This window comes from Cupressus sempervirens, chromosome 4 (genome assembly GCF_028749045.1).
Source record: "Cupressus sempervirens isolate cs-2001-9-10 chromosome 4, ASM2874904v1, whole genome shotgun sequence".
Lineage (NCBI taxonomy): Eukaryota > Viridiplantae > Streptophyta > Pinopsida > Cupressales > Cupressaceae > Cupressus > Cupressus sempervirens.
The window spans coordinates 647,657,179-647,676,721 of NC_143121.1; positions in this window are offsets into that span (position 1 = coordinate 647,657,179).

Sequence of the window (19,543 nt, forward strand, 5' to 3'; positions counted from 1 at the left end):
ACTCTTTTGGGACCACATGATTTCATGACATCAGGTCATTAACTTACACACTACTTATATAGATCATTGAATCTCATTGTTTATCCAAAATAAGCATCATATGGCTATTTTCCCTTTTCCTAACTCATGTAATCTTGAGGAGATAGTTTTTAAGGATCACATTCTACTTCATGCATTATTACTTGTCCATATTTTCCATCATCTTTCTAATCCATCATGTCTTATACCTTGCTAAACATGGGGCACAAAACATGTGATATTTCTTGAGAACTAGTAATCACTAAAAAAATTTAAAAAGGTGAAAAATATTCCTAAAGAGATCTATTAAACATCTAAATATATTTAAAAATTTGAAATTGGTAAAAATCCAAGAAAATCATAAAATAAAAAAATAAAAAATCACAAATCTTAGGATTAGTCCATAATTTATCATATGTATGACATCTTGCGTCAATCTTTATCAACATCTCATCCTTTAGGCAATCGTATCTAGCTAGGGGCAAGTTCCTAGTCATCCTATAGAGGTTGACTCTAATTTCTAGCAATCATCATCCTAAGTGGATTCAACCACAGTAACCAATAATTTAGTAATTAGTCAGTCTTTTCACCAAACTTTGTTACCCTAGGTCATTTTCTAGGAAAATTTCCACTAGCATAAAAAATATTGTTTCTTAACACGTGCAAAATTGTCTCTATCAATACCCTAAACACTAGTATTTCTTAACACTGCGTACCCTAATAGACATCAAACTAGTATTTTTTAACACTTTAATTGATAGTGTTTATCAACATTCTATCAAATTGTAATTGACATTAAACCTAAACAAAAGTGTTTCTTAACACTACTTACAAAAAACATTCACATCTAAATAAACAAACCCATGATGAAATCATAATTCAAAACATTTAACATAATTTTAACTACGATTGCTTTGTACCTTTCTAACTATGTCTATGATGTCTTCTTTGACTAAGAGAAAAATTCTTGAGCACATTGATTTTATATGCATAATTTATGATTTACGCTTGTCATAATCCATGAGTAACTCAAAGATGTCTAATTGACTAGACAAACAAGGATAGAGGCATGACATTTTCTTTGTTTCATGTCTGCACGGTGATTGTTCTAATGATCCTAAGGTTTCACATAAACTGAGCATCCATCGTAAGTGCTTCCATCATGATTGAATGACCACACATATGTGAATCACTTCATATGGAATCTTTTGTGAGATTGGATCGTTGTTGTTATCTTCTTCTTTTCTTGAAATCAACTTCCTAGTAAATGTGTGTGCAAGATCATGTATCCAAGGATATAAGTACAAAAATAAAGGTCATTAGAGGTTATTGATTATATTTTACACATGAACAAAAGAAGATTAATAAATCCAAGGGAATAAACTAATAAATCATCTTGACTTACATGCCTTGATGCTTAGGCTCACTTTTGACATTTCATTTGATCTAGGTAGTATTCATATCTTCATAATTGCTAAAAAAATTAGTGGAGATTGTAACAACCTATGGTGCCAATTACCAAATGCTCTATGATGAAAATTTGATCCACTCTAAATGATCAGTGACAAATCCTAGAGGTATGGCTTGGATAGATCAAGTGAGATTATAATTATTCCTATCACAAGTGAGGTCACTAATCTTCAATACCATCACAAATCAAAATCCAAGTTGTATTGCTTGTCCAAGTGAAATAAATTGACAACAATATCATTAGATCATAATTGAAGAATTCTATCACAAGTATATCGGACATCAAACTACAATAATGGACCAAAATAAAAATCAAATTGTTTGAAACATCAAGAGAACTTGGTCAAACTATGTTTTCTCAATACTAAATTAATTCTAATCACATTCTCATTGATTCTAAACATTATCAACTTGATCCAAATCATAGTTCTATCAATTACGCATCCTCAAAAATACTTGAAATTGAGATTCTATAAATTTATATTTTGATTTCACTCTTGATGGGGCATAATCATACCTAAATCAATTTTCTTTTCATCATATATAGTTAGGGATCTCATCAAAATCAGAAATCAATCAATCAACCAAATCATCTATCAATACTAGGGGCATGTCATTTCTCTTCCATCAAGTTTTAACAATCGGATAAGTGACTTTATTGAATAATATATAGTTTATTATATATGTCTAAAAAAAATGATAGAATGATCAAATTAGGATGAAAAAATGAGGAATATCTATTACGGTCTAAAAATACCCATGTTTTTAGGATCAATAATTGAGGAAAATAGGGAATAAGGAGCAAAATATATATGACAACCTCCAAAGAAGGGTTGGTTTAAGTTGAACTTTAATGGAGCCTCAAGAAGAAATCTAGGACAAGTGGCATAGGTTGCTCTATTAGTAACTCTAAGGGTGTGGAAATAGAAAGAAAAGATAGTCTCGTGGGTATTGAAATTAATAATAAATATGAAGTAATGGCCTTAGGAGAGTGATTTCTTATGTGCAAAGAGTGAGGGATTGAGAAATTAATAATTTAGGGAGATTCTTCCATTGTGATCAATACTTTATGAAAGGGATATATGCTGAAGCTAAATGCATTGCTTTCAAGAGCATTACTCCTAACCTAAGTCTTTAGAAAAATTACCTTTAATCATATTTATAGAGAAGGGAACTCTAGAGTAGATGGATTGGCTGATTTAGCAGTGGATGGAGTGACTTGACAGTAATAAGAATATAGGGAATATAAATAAGGACAATATTATTTGAATTAGATCAGGCTACCACAAAATATATATATAAATTTAATATAATAGTATCTAGTTGTTTTCATATTAATTTATCCCCAAGACATAATACCATATTTTTATGAATATGTAGTTTCTCAAATATAAGTAAATGCATTGATATAAGTAATATATTTGTATGTATTGGTTTAAGCATACTAAAAGCAACTACATGTCCACATGGAGAAAGTTAACCTAACAAAGTCACTAGGTTCACTAAACTCTTTTTCTATTTAAAAGTATATACATCATCAATAACAAGAGTGTGGAAGCAATACAATGATAATATGATACATACACATTACTACATTACTAACACATATTACATTCCTTTAAGGCTATTTAACAAAGAGTCACATGTATTAAGTTTTTAATTAATAAAGTTAATTATAAGAACATTGTTTCACAACCATAAGTGAACTTAAATGTGGCATCTCAATATATGAACCATCATTATAAACATGGTTACATAATTAAAATGATTTCATATCAGATAAACTTGATACATGACATCCACCACACAAACCACATAAAATGCCACAATAATCCAACTACACACAAAAGTACATTATCCAAGAAGGAACTCGATAATACAAGATGCATGAATTAAATATAAAACTAAGAATATAAGAATAAGTCTCCAAGTAGGAACAACATGAGTGTATATATACATCAAGGAATCTTCTAGAACTGTACAAGTCTCTCAAAAAATCATATGTTAAGGAGATCCACTACCACCCAACCACATGGAAGCTAAATGGCCCACTCATACCATGCTAAGGAGATAACTTTAGTCTCCTCTCGGATATCAATACACATAATACATCAAAGGTAAACTAGGCAAGGGAATCTTGAAAGCTCTCTAACACAATGGATACTACATGTAGGAAAAAGGTGATAAAATAATTCCCAAAGGCAAGTGATAACAAGCAAGAAACATTAAATGTATATGAATAAGTGTCATTGTATGAGCCAACTCTAAGTTTATCTTGACAGTCTCTCTAGACCTCAACCCCCTAGTGACTCTATGTGGTCTCAATAATCTTTTCATACATACAAGGAAAATAACTATGCAAGACCTCAATAAACATCTTCTCCCACTCTTGTCCTAGTATATGCAAGTGCTCAAGGCATGGGTGAGGCAAACATAGATATTTTTAGTTCATTTTAAACCCCATTCTTGGTAACCTCTTTAAGGCCTCAACCCTCATTGCAAGCCACTTCCCCCATACACTAGATTTCCTACCCGAGGCTCATGAATCAATAAATCACTTAAAGTGTTCAATAAATCTCAATGATCACTTTCATTTCCATCACCACCAACTAGAAAATTATACACAAAATCTCAAAACCAAACATCACAAAAGAATTTCCATGGGTCCACATAATATGAGCTCAACAATCTAGGCTAGGATTAATGATCAAAGGCATAATCATCGTAAGCATATAAAAGTAACTCAACAACCAAAAATAATTTCTTGAGCCTCTAGTTCACCTTCCTAATAGGTCTACTAAAAAAATCCCAAGTAACATAAAATATGCTCAAATCAGCAATGCCAAATCTAGTTAAGCAAACACAAAAAGTTTGCTTACTAAAATAGTAATTTACTATTTCATGCATACAAATATATCATGTATGAAATAATGCTACTATTGTCCAATAAACATTAATACCAAATTATAAAATCTCCTATTTAAACTAAATATTAATTCCTTTAGTATTCAATAAATTGGATTACTTAATTGGACATTGAATTAATATTTATAAAGTAACGAAAACAACTAAAAAGTCATTATTAAATATTAATTACAAAATTAAACATGATTTGGACTTGCCTTATATAGCCAAAACATTGATAAATATTAATAATAACTTAATTCCAAAGTTAATATTAATTTGCATTATCATAAAAGTTATATGAAAAAGAAAAGTAATAATTAAATTTAATTCAAACAAACTTTAAAAATAATTAAATTAATATAATATATTATATTATATATTATTACATATTACATATTATAAAATATATAACATATTATAAAATATATAACATATTATAAAAATATAATATTATATATTATTACTTTTCTATTTAATATTTTTTTATAAACAAATAATTTAATTTTTTTAAATCCCAACAAAGTGGGATGGGTGACAACCTATGTGGCATGACTCACATGACCTACTTTAGCAAACTATGAACTGCTTTAGCAAGGTCGCAGCTACCTTTGTAGACCTATGGCTCGTGGGCATGGCCTATGGCCATAGGAGTGTAACTTCCTTCAAGATAATTATTCTTTTAATTAGTTTTTTTAATAAAAAATATTTTTTATATATAGATAATTTCAAAATATTTTTCCACTAAATCTGATAGGACTTTTTTTATCAACAAAAAATTTAAATATATCATATTTTTTCTCTCTCTTTCTAAATGAACTTTTGACGGCAAAATCTTAATTTTTTTCTTATTCCTAAAAGACTTGGTAACACTTAGAATTTTTTTTTGTTTTAACTAATATATTTTAATGAGAACTAACATTTTCTAATAAGGATCTAATCTAATATTTTGATAAATTAGCTTTTCTTTTTGCTCAAACCCTATTTTATTTTTCTTTGTTCCCCCTTTTCTATTAATTTTCCTCTAAGACTTCTCTACTACAACCTTTTTTTTGTTTGTTAAAATTCTAGTACACCATAGCTTCTAAATCAAGGATTTATAATCTTGTAAGAAATTTTCACACAAGAAACAATGAAATCCCTCTTTCCTAGATTTTCTCTTGAACATCAAAAACCCAAAACCCATTTGCCTTTTAGATTTGCACTAGTAAATTTGGTGTTAAATTTTGACCTTATGCCATTTTCCATTTGATTTTAACTCTTTTTTTTTGGTTAAGATCACAAGTTGGTCGAAAATTCAACCCACATGAGTTTGTTTGTCGAAATTTTTACCAACATGGATTATAAACAAACAAAGAAAATGAGAAAATTGCATGGGAGGGGGGATTTTTTCTACGAGCTCATGGGCGCAGGAGGAGGGATAAAACAAAAGACAATGAGGTGAAAGAATAAACCCTTAATTTCACCAATAACTACAAGAATAATTTCATTGACAACTAGTGCAGTGATAACAAAAAAGCTGAGTTGTATTCTTTACTTTGTCTCTACACTATTGTAGTTCCCTTTTTCAAAGAGATACAATTTATGACTATCCAAGGTATAATTGATGTCATAAAGCATGGGAAGAGAATTCATGTGATTGATTTGGGAATTCAAACTAGGTGTCAATGGATGATGTTGATTGAATCCCTCTCCATGTGATCTTCTTCTTCTGTAGTTAAGCATCTCAAGATCATAGTTGTTGGTATGAATTCTGATAACCTAGAAGACATCGAAAGAAGAGTTACAGAGTTTGTTAAATCTCTAGAAGTCTCATTTTGGTACAACCCAATAAAAATCTCAAAGTTGGAGGACATTAATGAAGGTTTATTCAATGTGAAAGCATGTGAGTTCATGGTCATGAATGCTCCAATTGTTTTTAGAACTTTGTTATATGAACCTGACAAACAAAGCTCATTTCTCTAGTAAGTCATTTGTTTGGGAGGAGCATTCCCAAACAAAGCTCAAAAACATTATTCAAAAGGATTGAAAAATCATCAATTTTTGAGTCATTTAATCAACTCTTTGGATGCTAGAAACTCGTTCATCATCTGCCTAGTGGAGGAAAATGTAAGAAGAAATATTTTTCTGAAGCCCTATTGTAAACATTTTGAGAAATGGTGTGTTTTTATAGAGGGGAGTTTTATTGTTTTGTAATTTAGAAACAAAGGGTCTGAGTTAATCTAGATTTTTGGAATTTCAATATTTTTTTATAGATTGTAAAAATTTAGATACCTAAGAATTTTACACTAAAATTTTCTTTACAATAATGCAAAATAAGGTTTTTCATACAGTTGCAAAAAATTGCTCTTTTGAAATAGGGGTAGGGGCAGGGGCATTTGTTGTCCCAAACAATAAAACTAAAAATTTTATTGAGTTATTTTTCCTCAATGTTTGGTTTTGTATACAACTGTCATTGTCTTATTATGGAGAAATGAGTGAATTTCTTTTAGCATTCTTTCTAGTGCCACATTTATATGGCTTCTTTTAGAGTGGTATATGGCTACTTTTAGAGTCGTTGGAGTACCACTTATTGATGCTGATTTGCATCAACCTTGTATTTTGTATGACAATCTTATTTCTCTAGTCGAATGTTGCATTATTCTTTAACAAGTTAGACTTGTTTTCATATTGTATTATAGGTTAGGCTAATTATCTATGTATTGGCTCACAATATAGTCTATCTTTAATGGGTTTTGTACTTTAAGAAATATTTAAGCTTCATATTTATTTCTTTTTAGGTCTGCTCCAAGTGTTCCCCAAATTTCTATTCCATATAATATCTTTACTGATGTTGTTGTTACTATCAGAAATGAAATTGATTAGTTCTTAAGATTTCTACAAGATATTGTAGTAGGGAAAGACGTCAAGACATTCCTTGTGGTATTTTTCTTTTCTTATATAATGATCTTTCCTACAATCCTATATCATATCCATCCATTAAAATTTGAGTCATGTGGATTTCAAAATATATATTTTAAACTTTGAAAATTGCAAGAGGTTTGTTTATTGTTGCTATAATTAGTAGTTATTGCAACATTTTAATAATATTCTACATAGATAAGTTATTAAGAGTTTTCCCTAGGTTTCTTTTTACATCATTACAAATAGCTTATTTCATTTGTTTTGAGTTGGATAAGTACTTGGTCTATTTAGAAAGAGAGAAACAATATAATTTTGAAATATATAGAAAGATGTCAATGGTATTTTTTAGGCCCTTATCCATAAAATCAAGGAAAATATGACGATTTTGCATCCTTTTAGTCATGGTTGTTCTCTCAAGTTCTTAGATTGGGATATCACTAAAAAATGGAACCTTGTGGAGTGTCATAACAATTACAAAAATTTCATGGTTAAAATAAGAAGAAATATAAAATTCCCCCCCTAACCCCTTGTTATTGGTTGTTGACCATATGATTGATAATGATGATGTGGTATCTCATCTTTGTGGAGTGTAGTCTAGTGATTTGGTTTTAGATATTGAGAAATAGTTTTTACAATATGGCATTTATTATTAGTGTGTTGAGAAGGAAATGCATAATAAGTATAACATTGTATTATAGGTATGGTCCCTTGCTATCAGTCAGATCAAAACATGTATGGACAAAATTAGAGGAAATTAATATCTTCTACAAATATTGTCTATAGTGGCATGCCATGTAATAGCCAATTTTCAAATACAATGTGATTAGATCAAGAATTATCTTAGTGATATCGATAAAACCTATAGAATTATCAAGGATTTGAATGGCTTGTACAGGAAAAGAGTTAGTGAGCTACATATTGAGTTTCTACCTCAACAACAATAGAGGGAAGACTTGATCAAGATATTTTGGCTTACAATGGATATGACTGAAATTAGGATGGAGCAAGTTGCCAATTTATTAGCTCAAGAAAAACCACCTACTTAACACTATGGTATCAATATAAAACAACAATAAAAACTTCTCGAACATATCCAAGCAATTTTTTTGGCACTCTCTCGTGCACTTGCTCATACACAAAGTAGAGCCAAATATCAAAAAAGGAATCATCCATCCATAACAAAAGAAAAGAGTTTTCCTACCACATCACAATGGTGCATATAGATGTATGAGAATTAAACTACTTTTTTCCCGCAAACAATGGACACTTCATAGTATAAGGAAATTAACCCTTCCCTAATGATGACAAGACAATGCCTACTTATCTCCTCTCTACAGATTTACTAAAAGTATTCCCCTTAACATAGGGTAATGGATGCATAAATATTTTTATACTAAACAAAATTATTCAAACACATTCCCCTACCATATATATATATATACACACAAAAAACACACAAAGATATTATATATATAGTGTCCTTGAGATTGGTCAAGGACAGAAGAGTGGAAGAGTTTCCATGGGCAAGGAGTAAAATTAGATTAAAAATGAACACGATATTACCATTCCATACACTTCCAAATGTTCTTGATTCTACCAAGTCATGGAATATTTTAGCTACCTGACATGTCCAGCTCAAGAGCACATTGGCGAATGCGAAATCAACATTGCCAAATAAGAAAATCTTGTGCTATCATAGATCTAACTTAAGTTGCTAAACCTTTTCAAAGGAACCTAGACTCTAGAAGTCCTTTACAAGACTTGTAATGATGATAATTGACACCAATTAATATAAGAATGAAATATTATGATTTACAATTGATATTACTTATAATATGATGCTATAAGATATATTACTTATCGATAAAATAGACTATCACAACTATCTCAAATATATTGAAGGGATTTATGCCAAGATGATCTCTACTATATATCAAATCTGCACTTATATTATAACAATATGAATTGTGTGAAGTATCCTTCCAATTTTTACTATTTGTTTCTAATATATCAATATAAGATATACTATAAGTCTTCTCAATTTGTTGATAGCCGAATCTGATATGGCGCTAATATGTTGAAGTCTACTTTTATTGCTTATAGAAATGATGTATCTTGTTGTTCCTGATCTATCTTATAAGTACACAAATATCTCAATATCAATTATAGCATTGATATAGTGTTTTCTTATATGTACTTGTCTCTGACATCACTTATAGCAATGATATTGCTAATTTTGATCTGTACCTTATATGTATGCAACTATCACCAATATTTCTTACAATAATGATATTGCTATGTCTATGTTGTCTTTGGAAATATACAAGATAGTGGGCTCTTCATGATTACTTTCCTTCAGTATTTGCAAACTAATTTTTGAAAGGCAAGTACTCCCCTAAGCAATCCAATAAGGATAAATAGATGATAAGAAATACTCAATAATGTCTTTGAGAATGGGATTGATTCTTATAATAGATCTCATTTTTGTTGGATACTTGCACCCATAGGTTGGGATAACAAGTTTCGTTTTCAAAAATGGGCATTTAACAGTTAATCATTGTCTTTGCATAGTTATGAATAATCATTACTAATTAGTTTGTTCACTGCACTTGTCATTATTTGATTAATCTTCCATAGGTGTTGATAAAGAAAATATCATGATGATTGTTGATAATGTGACTATCTATTTGCTAATAGGAAACTACATACATTTATACACACACACACACACACATAACTATGGTTGTATTTATATTGTTTGATATGAACATGAGAACACGTGAATGGTGTGACAAAATTTGTCCTTTGATGTTCAATATTCCTAATCGACACCTCTTGTAATGGCTATAATTGATGGGTGATTATGATGATCATCATTTGAGCAATACGTAAGGTGATAATCTTGACATGCTTGCTAACTAATATTTCATGGTTAGCATTACCATTTATTGCAGATTGGTTTGGTAATTGATGCTCTATTTGCTTATCTCCTTAGTGATAATAATTATTGGATGATCATGCTACTTGTCTTATCATGTTTCTTGCCAACTTTATTATCTCTTCTTTGTATGATTAGTGATTAGGATTTGTATTCATATATGATCAATGGATGAATGCTATGATTTACAACCATATCTTCATTAGTAAACATACTTCATGTTTTCTCAATGATGATCAATAAGGGATATCATCTTCAGGACATGACAGATTATGGAATTATCATTTATTACTAAAGTCATGCTTCACATACTAATAAGGTGGGTTTTGGGCATCCAGATTATTTTAATACTTGATAACATGTGAGCTCAATGTTTGGATTTTTTGTGATGTGGAGCCTAACTAGACTTATAGTTTTATTCAACATGATTTTATCCCCATATTATTTCTATGGGGGTTTGAGGGTAGCGCCCCGAAGACAGAGTCAAGGGGCAGTGCCCCAAGTGCGCTCCTTATCGTAGTATAGGGTGGGGTTGAGGGGCAATGCCTCGTGGGGGTTTTTGGGGGCAACACCCTCCAAGACAAAAATTCCCTTATATTGTAAAAGGCATACATTTCTATTTTCCTATTGTATGACTTATTCTAGCCCTAATTTTGTAAGCGGAAAAAACTTGTATATAAAGGCTTAGGGTTAGGGATTTCTTAATGTAATGGTGATATTGTAGCTTCTTGTGGCAGTATTGAGCTATAAGGGATTGTGGATTGTAATCACTAGATAATAATAATATTTGACTTCTTGTTGGTGGATGTAGCCCAAGGATTAAACAAACCATGTTATATCTTGGTGTCTTGTGTTTTCTTCTGCACAATCTGTTATTCACTGATATTGGTTATATTTGCATATAACTATTATTTATATCTGAGGTTAATCCTAACAAGTGGTATCAGAGCTAAATAGTTGTTGTTGTTTTTTTTAGCTCAGACCGTCATCATTTTTTTTAGTGATCCTCTATAGGAAGGTCTCACGGTTGAGTGGGAGTCTCACAATTGATTGGGAGCAATGGGAGATGGGGGTAAGCTAAAGGTGGGGAAGTTTAATGGGCATCACTTTTAGTTATGGAAGATGCAAATGGAGGACTATATTTATCAGAAGGATTTATGGAAGCCATTGGAAGGAAAATCCAAGAAACAAGGAACTATGGCATATGAGGACTAAGAGATTTTAGATTTTAAAAAAACCACTTGGAAGCATTTGATTATGCTTGGCACCATCAGTGACATTTAAAATTACAAAAGAAAAGATGATGGAAGAGTTGATGCAAACCCTAGCTAAATTGTATGAAAATCCCTTTGCTTCAAACAAGGTATTTCTCATGAAGTATTTATTTAATATAAAAATGATGGAAGGTGGATTTTTTGTGGATCATTTAAATGAGTTTAATATTGTTACTAGTTAGTTATTCCATGGGTATTAATTTTGATGAAGAAATTAGGGATTTCTTAATTTTGTGTTCTTTGCTCAAAAGCTAGAATGGCTTGGTAATGGTTACGAGTAATTTTGTTTTTGGATATAATACCTAAAATTTGATGATGTGATTAGTGTTATTCTGAGTGAGGAATCTCGTAGGGAAACCTCAAGTGGATCTACATCAAGAAGTTCTTTGAACACACAAAGTAGAAAAAGAATGACTAAGAGGGGAAATACTTCTAAAAATTGTGAGAAATCAAGAGGAAAGTCAAAGGGGAAGAGGTCTCAATCTAGAAGACCAAGAGATTGTTGGTACTGTGGTAAACTTGGGCATAAGAAGAAAGATTGTTGGACTCGAAAGAACAATGAAAGAGATAAACTAGATGGGAACAAGGAGGCAAACATGGTAAGTAACAAATCTGAAGAGGGTGCTTTGCTTCTATCTTTAGAAAGTATTGATGATTCATGGGTTTTAGATTATAGTGCTTCATTTTATGCTACATCTCATAGAGGTTATTTTATTGATTATGTCCAAGGGGATTTTGGGCTTGTTTAATTGAGGGATAATGAACCTTGTCAAATTGTTGGAAAAGGAAAAGTTAAGATTAAGTTTCAGAATGGGAATCATTGACTATTACATGAGGTAAGACATGTTCCAAGCTGAGTAGGAATTTAATTTTCAGCAGGACAACTTTATGATGAGAGTTGTGTAGTTACTTTTAATGACAAAAATTGGAAGGTTTCAAAACATTCCCTTATAGTAGAAAAAGGTGTGAAAGTAGGCACCTTATATCTTTGTACAAGTCATATTATTCCTTCTACTTTGATTATTTCAGAGAAAAATAAATGTTTAGGAACAATTGCTACAGTTAAGTAGGGAGAACAAATAGTTATTGTAGATTTTGATATAGTACTATGGCACCATAGACTACTAAGTGAGAAAGATATGAAAGTACTTCATTCAAAGTAAGTTTTACCAGGTCTAAAAGGTGTTAATATGGATTTTTGTGAAAGTTGTGTGTATGGAAAATAAAAGAGAGTGAGTTTTGTGAAGACTGGGAAGGAAAAGAAAAGTGAGAGATTAGAGCTTGTGCATACAGATGTATGGGAACCAATCAAGTATCTTCCCTTGGTGGCTCTCATTATTATGTCACAAATTAATGATGCAACTAGAAAAGTATGAGTTTATTTCCTTAGATAGAAATTTGATGTATTTCAAACTTTTAAGAAATGAAAATGCTTGGTTGTAAATGAGACTATTAAGAAATTAAAATGTCTCAGATTTGATAATGGTGGTGAGTATTGCAGTCATGATTTTGAAGATTATTAGTCCACTAATAGTATTTGTAGACAAAAAAACTATTCCAAGGACTCCATAGGAAAATGGAGTGGTTGAATGCATGAATAGGACTATAATGGAGCATGCAAGGAGCATGAGGTTACATGTTAGGTGTCCCTTAAACATGTGGCTAGAAGCTATCAATATTATTGTATATTTTATTAATATAGATCCCTCTACAAATTTGGGTTGTGGTATTCTAGAGGAAGCATGGACTGGTAAGAAGGTGAGTTATTCCTTTCCCAAAACCTTTGGTTGTGAAGCATTTTCTCATATAGATTCTGAAAATAGAACCAAGTTGGAAGCTAACTCAATGAAATGTCTATTTGTTAGATATGACATTGATAAATTTGGCTATAGGCTTTGGAATTTTGAAAATCATAAAATTATAAGAAGCAGGGATGCTATAGTCAATGAGAAAGTGTTGTACAAAGATCTGTTGTAGCAACATCAGAAAAAAGAAGATGATTATATAGTGTTGGATGATACTCCAAAAGATGATGTTCCAATAGTTCATCATGATCTATAACAATCGCAACAACTAATACCATACACCAGTGACTATTAGATGGTCAACAAGGCTAAGTATACCTCTAGAGATATTTTTTCCCTCTTTGTATTCTATTTTACTTATTGATGCTAGTGAACCTGAATGTTATGATGAATCATTTTAGGTGGACATGAAGATTCAGTGGGCATCTACAATGAAAGAAGAAATGGACTCTTTGCTAAAAAATAAGACATGGGATTTATGCTAGATGCTTGCAGGTAAAAGGGCTTTACCGAATAAATGGGTTTACAAGTTGAAAGAAGATGGAGGTAAGAAATGATTTAAAGCTAGGTTAGTTGTAAAAGGATTTGCACAGAAAAAAGACATTGCTTTTGATGAGATATTCTCTCCTGTTATTAAAATGACTGGTATTCACATTGTTTTAAGTATTATGGCTACTGAAGATTCACATTTGAGTAGCTTGATGTTAAAACTGTTAGAGTAATTATTTGTTTACACTTATTAATTAGATTTCTTTGATTTAATTAATTAAGTTGTCTATTACTCTAGTTTACTTAAGCTATCTCTTAAGTGCATATAATTAATATTTAATATTAATTATAAAATGCAACCTAGTTTTTTTTCTTTTTAGGGTTTCGTTCACCTTTAAGGTTAAACTCTTGTAATTATTATTTTTTACGTCTTGGAATATTATTATTCTCTCACTCTACTAAGATTTCCAAGCTTTGCTTTTTCCTCTTTAGTTTCCTTCCAGCAACAGGTTATTTTTCATGCAGGTGTTCTTGGCAAACTATGAAGTCGGTTTTCTCAACTTCTACATGGTACCAGAGCTTCCCTACTATTGCCTAGTCTAGAGATCTTGAAGCTATGATTCAAAGACAAAAAACTCAACTTTTTGTGGTTATTTTTCTTCAATCTAGAGGAGGCACATTTTTTGGCACACTTTGAGCAAAAATGGATGCTACCATTGTGCTCAAAAGGCCTCGTACAATCAAAATCCATATAAAATTTGTTATTATTTTCCATAGTAGCCTTTGGGAAAAATTGTTTCCCTCTCCTAGGTCGTATGGCTCAATAAACAAAAAAAAAAAATAACACATTTTTTGCATTTTTTGGGCATAGCCAGCGCACTACTGCTGTGCCACCCACATGCCACTAGTGCTTAGCCTATGCTCCGCCCCTGCCGGTACAACATCGCCCTACCACCATAGTGCCACCGAGCCACCATTGCCACTGTTGTTGTAGCACCACTTAGCTGCCACCTCCATTGCCCAATCATCGCTCATCGACTGTTGACAGGTGACATCAGCCATTTGGTGGCTAATGTCATCTTATTGGTAGGATTTTCAAATTTTTTAGTGACCAATTTTTTCTTCAACTATTGAAAACTTTTCTCAGTGACAATTTTTTTTTTTGACCAATAGTCATATGGCCATCAAATTGTTTCTTGTCTCTATACTTTTCCAAAGAGCTTATTGTTTGGACGAGCAGTTGTTTTTTGGCTGTATCTTTTACATACGGTGTTAGTTTTTAAAAAATGAAATAGTGTTAGAAAGTTATTTCTGAGCTAGAGATGATGATGCTAGTTCTGTTTTATAATTCAGTTGTTTGAGCTCTCATTTTTGGTATTGATGTAGAGGCTTCAATTTCCTACATCTTTGCATCTAGCATCCAAGTTTTCTTCTAGTTTTTCTTGTGCTTTTCTTAGGTGTTTCTTTGGTATACGAGGGATGGATTTATACATTGTGTGGGGGTGCATCTTTCTTTCTATAATTTAATTCAGAAATGACCCTTTGACTTCTATCTTCTTCTCTCAGTGTCAGAACCCTATGTGGCCTAGCTGACACCACACAACTACCATACTTGGAAAGCACACATGGATTGACTTCTTATATCACATGGCTTATGGTCATGTCTAGATGAAAATCAATTTTTCCTATAATGCCCCTTTGAGGTTCTTCAACATAGAAACAAAATGGATGAAGCCATGAGATTGATTGCACTAAACATATTTGATAGTCTCTTTTTTCACATGGATGGTTTGACCACTTTATAGGCTATTTGGACCAAGTTTTTCATCTTCTTTGGCACAGTGAATGAGTTTTGGGCACTACAATTTGATGCAAAATTGACTACTTTGACTCCTACTAGCTTTCCCACCATGGAGGACTTCTTGATGAAGTTCAAAAATCTTTGCATTCAGTTTTGTAGGGATTTGGGAAAACCAAGATAGATAATGAGTGTATTTTTTTTATACTCTCAAAGTTGAGAGGATAATATCAGATCTTTTCTTCCATTTTCTACTCCACAATGGATGCTTTGGGAAACAGACATGTCATGCCTTCTTTTGAGACATTCTATGATCGTTTGACATGGGAACAAGCAAAGATCTAATAGATGGATGATTTTGGCTCTTTCAACCAAGCATTGGCTGCTCAATCTTCATAGGGGAAACCAAAACTGAAAGCCAAACCAAAGAAAGATACACAGAAAACTAATTTGAAAGCTCCAACTAACCCTTCCAAGGGTAAATCTTCTTTAAAGTCTATTGAGTCTACCTCCAAGACTAAGAAGAAATCAGTTGAGACCTATAGTTTTTGTGGAAGGGATGGACGTCTTGTTTCTAGGTATTGGAAATGTTTAGATTCTTTAGAGGAAGCCATGCAGGAGCATCATATTTCTGCTCCTAAGTCTTATTCCCCCCTGTAGGTAAAGGATGCATGCTTACTACATGAGCAATGACTTCTACGCTCACTTGGATTCTTGATTCTAGTACCTCTCACCATATGACTTACACTGAGTAGTTGGTCACCTCACTTGCTTCTTATGCTACTTCACAGATTGCTATTGGGAACTCATCACATCTTTCTGTTTTGGGTTTTGGTTCTATTGCATTAGCTGGGGGTTCTCTTTAGGATGTTCTTTTTGTCCCTAACATCTTGATGAACCTATTGTCAATTTATTACATTTACCACTTTGGCTCTGGTAAGACAATTGAGTTCTCACCACATGATGCGGTTATTCTAAACTTAAATGATTTTGAGTTAGTAGTGGCTATTGGGAGTGTTGACTTTACATCTTTCCTATATAGATTTCATGGATTTGAGTTTTCTAATGGCACAAGTTCCTGTCTTGTAGCACATTATGATTTAGTAAGAAAACTTTAGCATGAGCATTTGGGCCATGTCAATTATAGATATCTTTACTAGATGAGCACATAGACACTTGTTCTTGGGCATCTCTAGATTTCTTATACAAATGGTGTTTGTCAGGGTTGTGCTTCTTGGAAAACAACATAGGGATCATTTTCCAAATGGATGAGCTACTCGTGCTTTGGCACCATTGGAGTTGATTCATATTAACTTCATGTCATTTCCCACTCCTTTTTTTGGTGCCAGATATGTCCTTACTTTCATTGATGACTTCTCGAGGCACACATGGGTGTAATTTTTGAAGTACAAGTCTGATGTCTTTGATTCATTTCGAGTCTTCAAGACATTTGTGGAGAAGTAATCTAGTCTTTCTATTTGGTAAATACACACAAATAATGGGGGTGAGTATGTGAACCAATCTTTCAAGGATTTTTTCTCTAAACATGGCCTTCAACATTAGTATTCAGTGCCCTGCACCCATCAATAGAATGGTGTGGTAGAGAGAAAGAATAGAACACTTTGGGAGATGGCTAATTCGATGATATAGTCTAGGTCCATGGATTCATCTTTTAGAGTAGAGGCAATCAATTGTGCCAACAATATTTAGAATTGGATGCCTCACAAGGCAGTTCAACATATGACTCTTGTGGAGGCTTGGTCTCATGTCAAGCCTGATGTATCTCCATTCTGAGTTTTTGGTAGTGAAGCATGGGCATTTGTACCTAATGCCCAGAGGAGAGAAATGGAGTGGAAGAGCTGATACCTCATTTTTGTTGGGCCCTATGAGGATGTTAAGGCATACAAGTTGTTTGATCTTGATTCCAAACAAGTCCTATTTTGATAGGATGTCCAGTTTGATAAGTGCCTTCCTACAGTAGATACCCTAACTCTAGAGTTTTCTTTAGTTACCACTACTCCCTCATCCTTTCCAGTCTCTTTTTTGGATGATGAGGATGATGATCTAGGTGATCCCCATTTACCTCCACCACATGATCCTCCATAGATGCCTAAATGGGCTCATGTTATAGTTGAGGTTGTAGGATCTCTAGTTGGTGACCCTTCCACCTCCCGTTGCACCCATTCTCATATTGCAGGTTCTAGTATTCTAAGTCATGCTATTTGTGGTGATCCTCAAACATTTACAGTAGTGACAGGACATATTGAGTGGGACAGTTCCATGGAGGAGGAGTATTCTTCTTTGATGAAGAATCATATTCGGGATCTTTGTTCTCTTCCAAGGGAAGAAAGTTAGTGTAATGTAAATGGTTATATCATACTAAGTTTTTTGTTGATGGTTCTATTGATAAGTACAAGGCACATCTTGTTGCGAAGGGTTTTTCACAGGTTAAGGGTATTGATTACACTGAGAAATTTTCCCTTGTTGCCAAGATGAACTCTATTCACCTTGTCTTATCTCTCATAGCTTCTCATGGATGGCCCATTTTTTAAATGGATGTGAAGAGTGCATTCTTGCATGGTGATCTTACTGAGGAAATTTACATGGAGTAACCTCAATGATTTAGGCAAGATTCCTCCTTGGTTTGCAGACTTCAACATTCATTGTATGGTCTCAAATAGGCCCCTCAAGCTTGGTATGAGAAGATAGACTCCTTTCTTCTTTCTACAGGCTTCACACATTGCCATTCTAATCCTACAATTTACATTCAACATCTTGAGGATGAGGTTTTGATCCTTGTGCTATATATTGATGATCTTCTCCTTACAGGTAGCTCATCATCTTTGATTCAAGATGCTTAGCACACATTGATGGAACAATTTGAGATGATTGATCTTGGTTTATTACGCTACTTTCTTGGTCTACAGATTGTTCAATCCTTTGTTGGGATCTTTGTTTACTAGCAGAAGTATTCTCTTGACTTGCTTCAATGCTTCGACATTCTTGATTGCAAGCCTACTCCCACACCTTTTCAGTCAAGTGTTACCTTGTTTGCCTCTTACACTTCACATTCAATGGATCCTACATAGTATCAGTAGTTGGTTGGCAGTCTGTTGTACCTAATACATACTTGTCTTGATCTCTCCTTTGCAGTTAGTCTTGTCTCTCAATTTTCACATGAGCCTCATAAGAGTCATTGGTAAGCTACCAAGCATATTTTGAGATACATTTAGGGCACACTTATGTATGAAATTCGTTACACATCAGGGACTCCTCACATTGTTGGCTTCACTAACTCAGATTGGGCTGGCGATGTTGATGATTAGAGGTCTAATTCTAACTTTGTCTTTTGTCTTGGCTCTAGTCGTATCACCTGGTCGTGCAAGAAGTAGAATGTTAATGTACTTTCATCTACAGAGGTTGAGTATAGAGTTGCAGTACATGCTAGTCAGGATATTTTATGGCTTTGGTAGTTGATGATTGAGTTTGGTTTTCTTCCTAATCATCCCACTATTTTGTGGTGCTATAATCAGAGTGCTATTCACATTTTCCACAACCCAGTGGAGCATCAATGCACTAAACACATTGAACTTCATATTTATTTCATTCGTAAACAAATTTAGGATGGTGTTCTCTCTTTGGAGTATATTCTTACTAACACGCAGGTTGCTGACATCTTCATCAAACCTTTTGCATCACCATGATATATTCAATGGTGTTCTATGCTTGGGGTTATGGAAGTTGTCCTTGGGGGGTCTTGTTGAGGCCTTCCTTCATTTTTTTTCAGCATGTTTGTTCTATCTCTTTTTGGAGAGGAGTTTCTCCCACTAGGTTTTCTCCTTTGTCTCTGATTTACAAAGATTTCCTTATTTTGGGTACCTAATGAGGCCTTGTTTTCGGGACCCATTTTCCTACTTTCATAGCTATGCTAGGTTAGCTTACC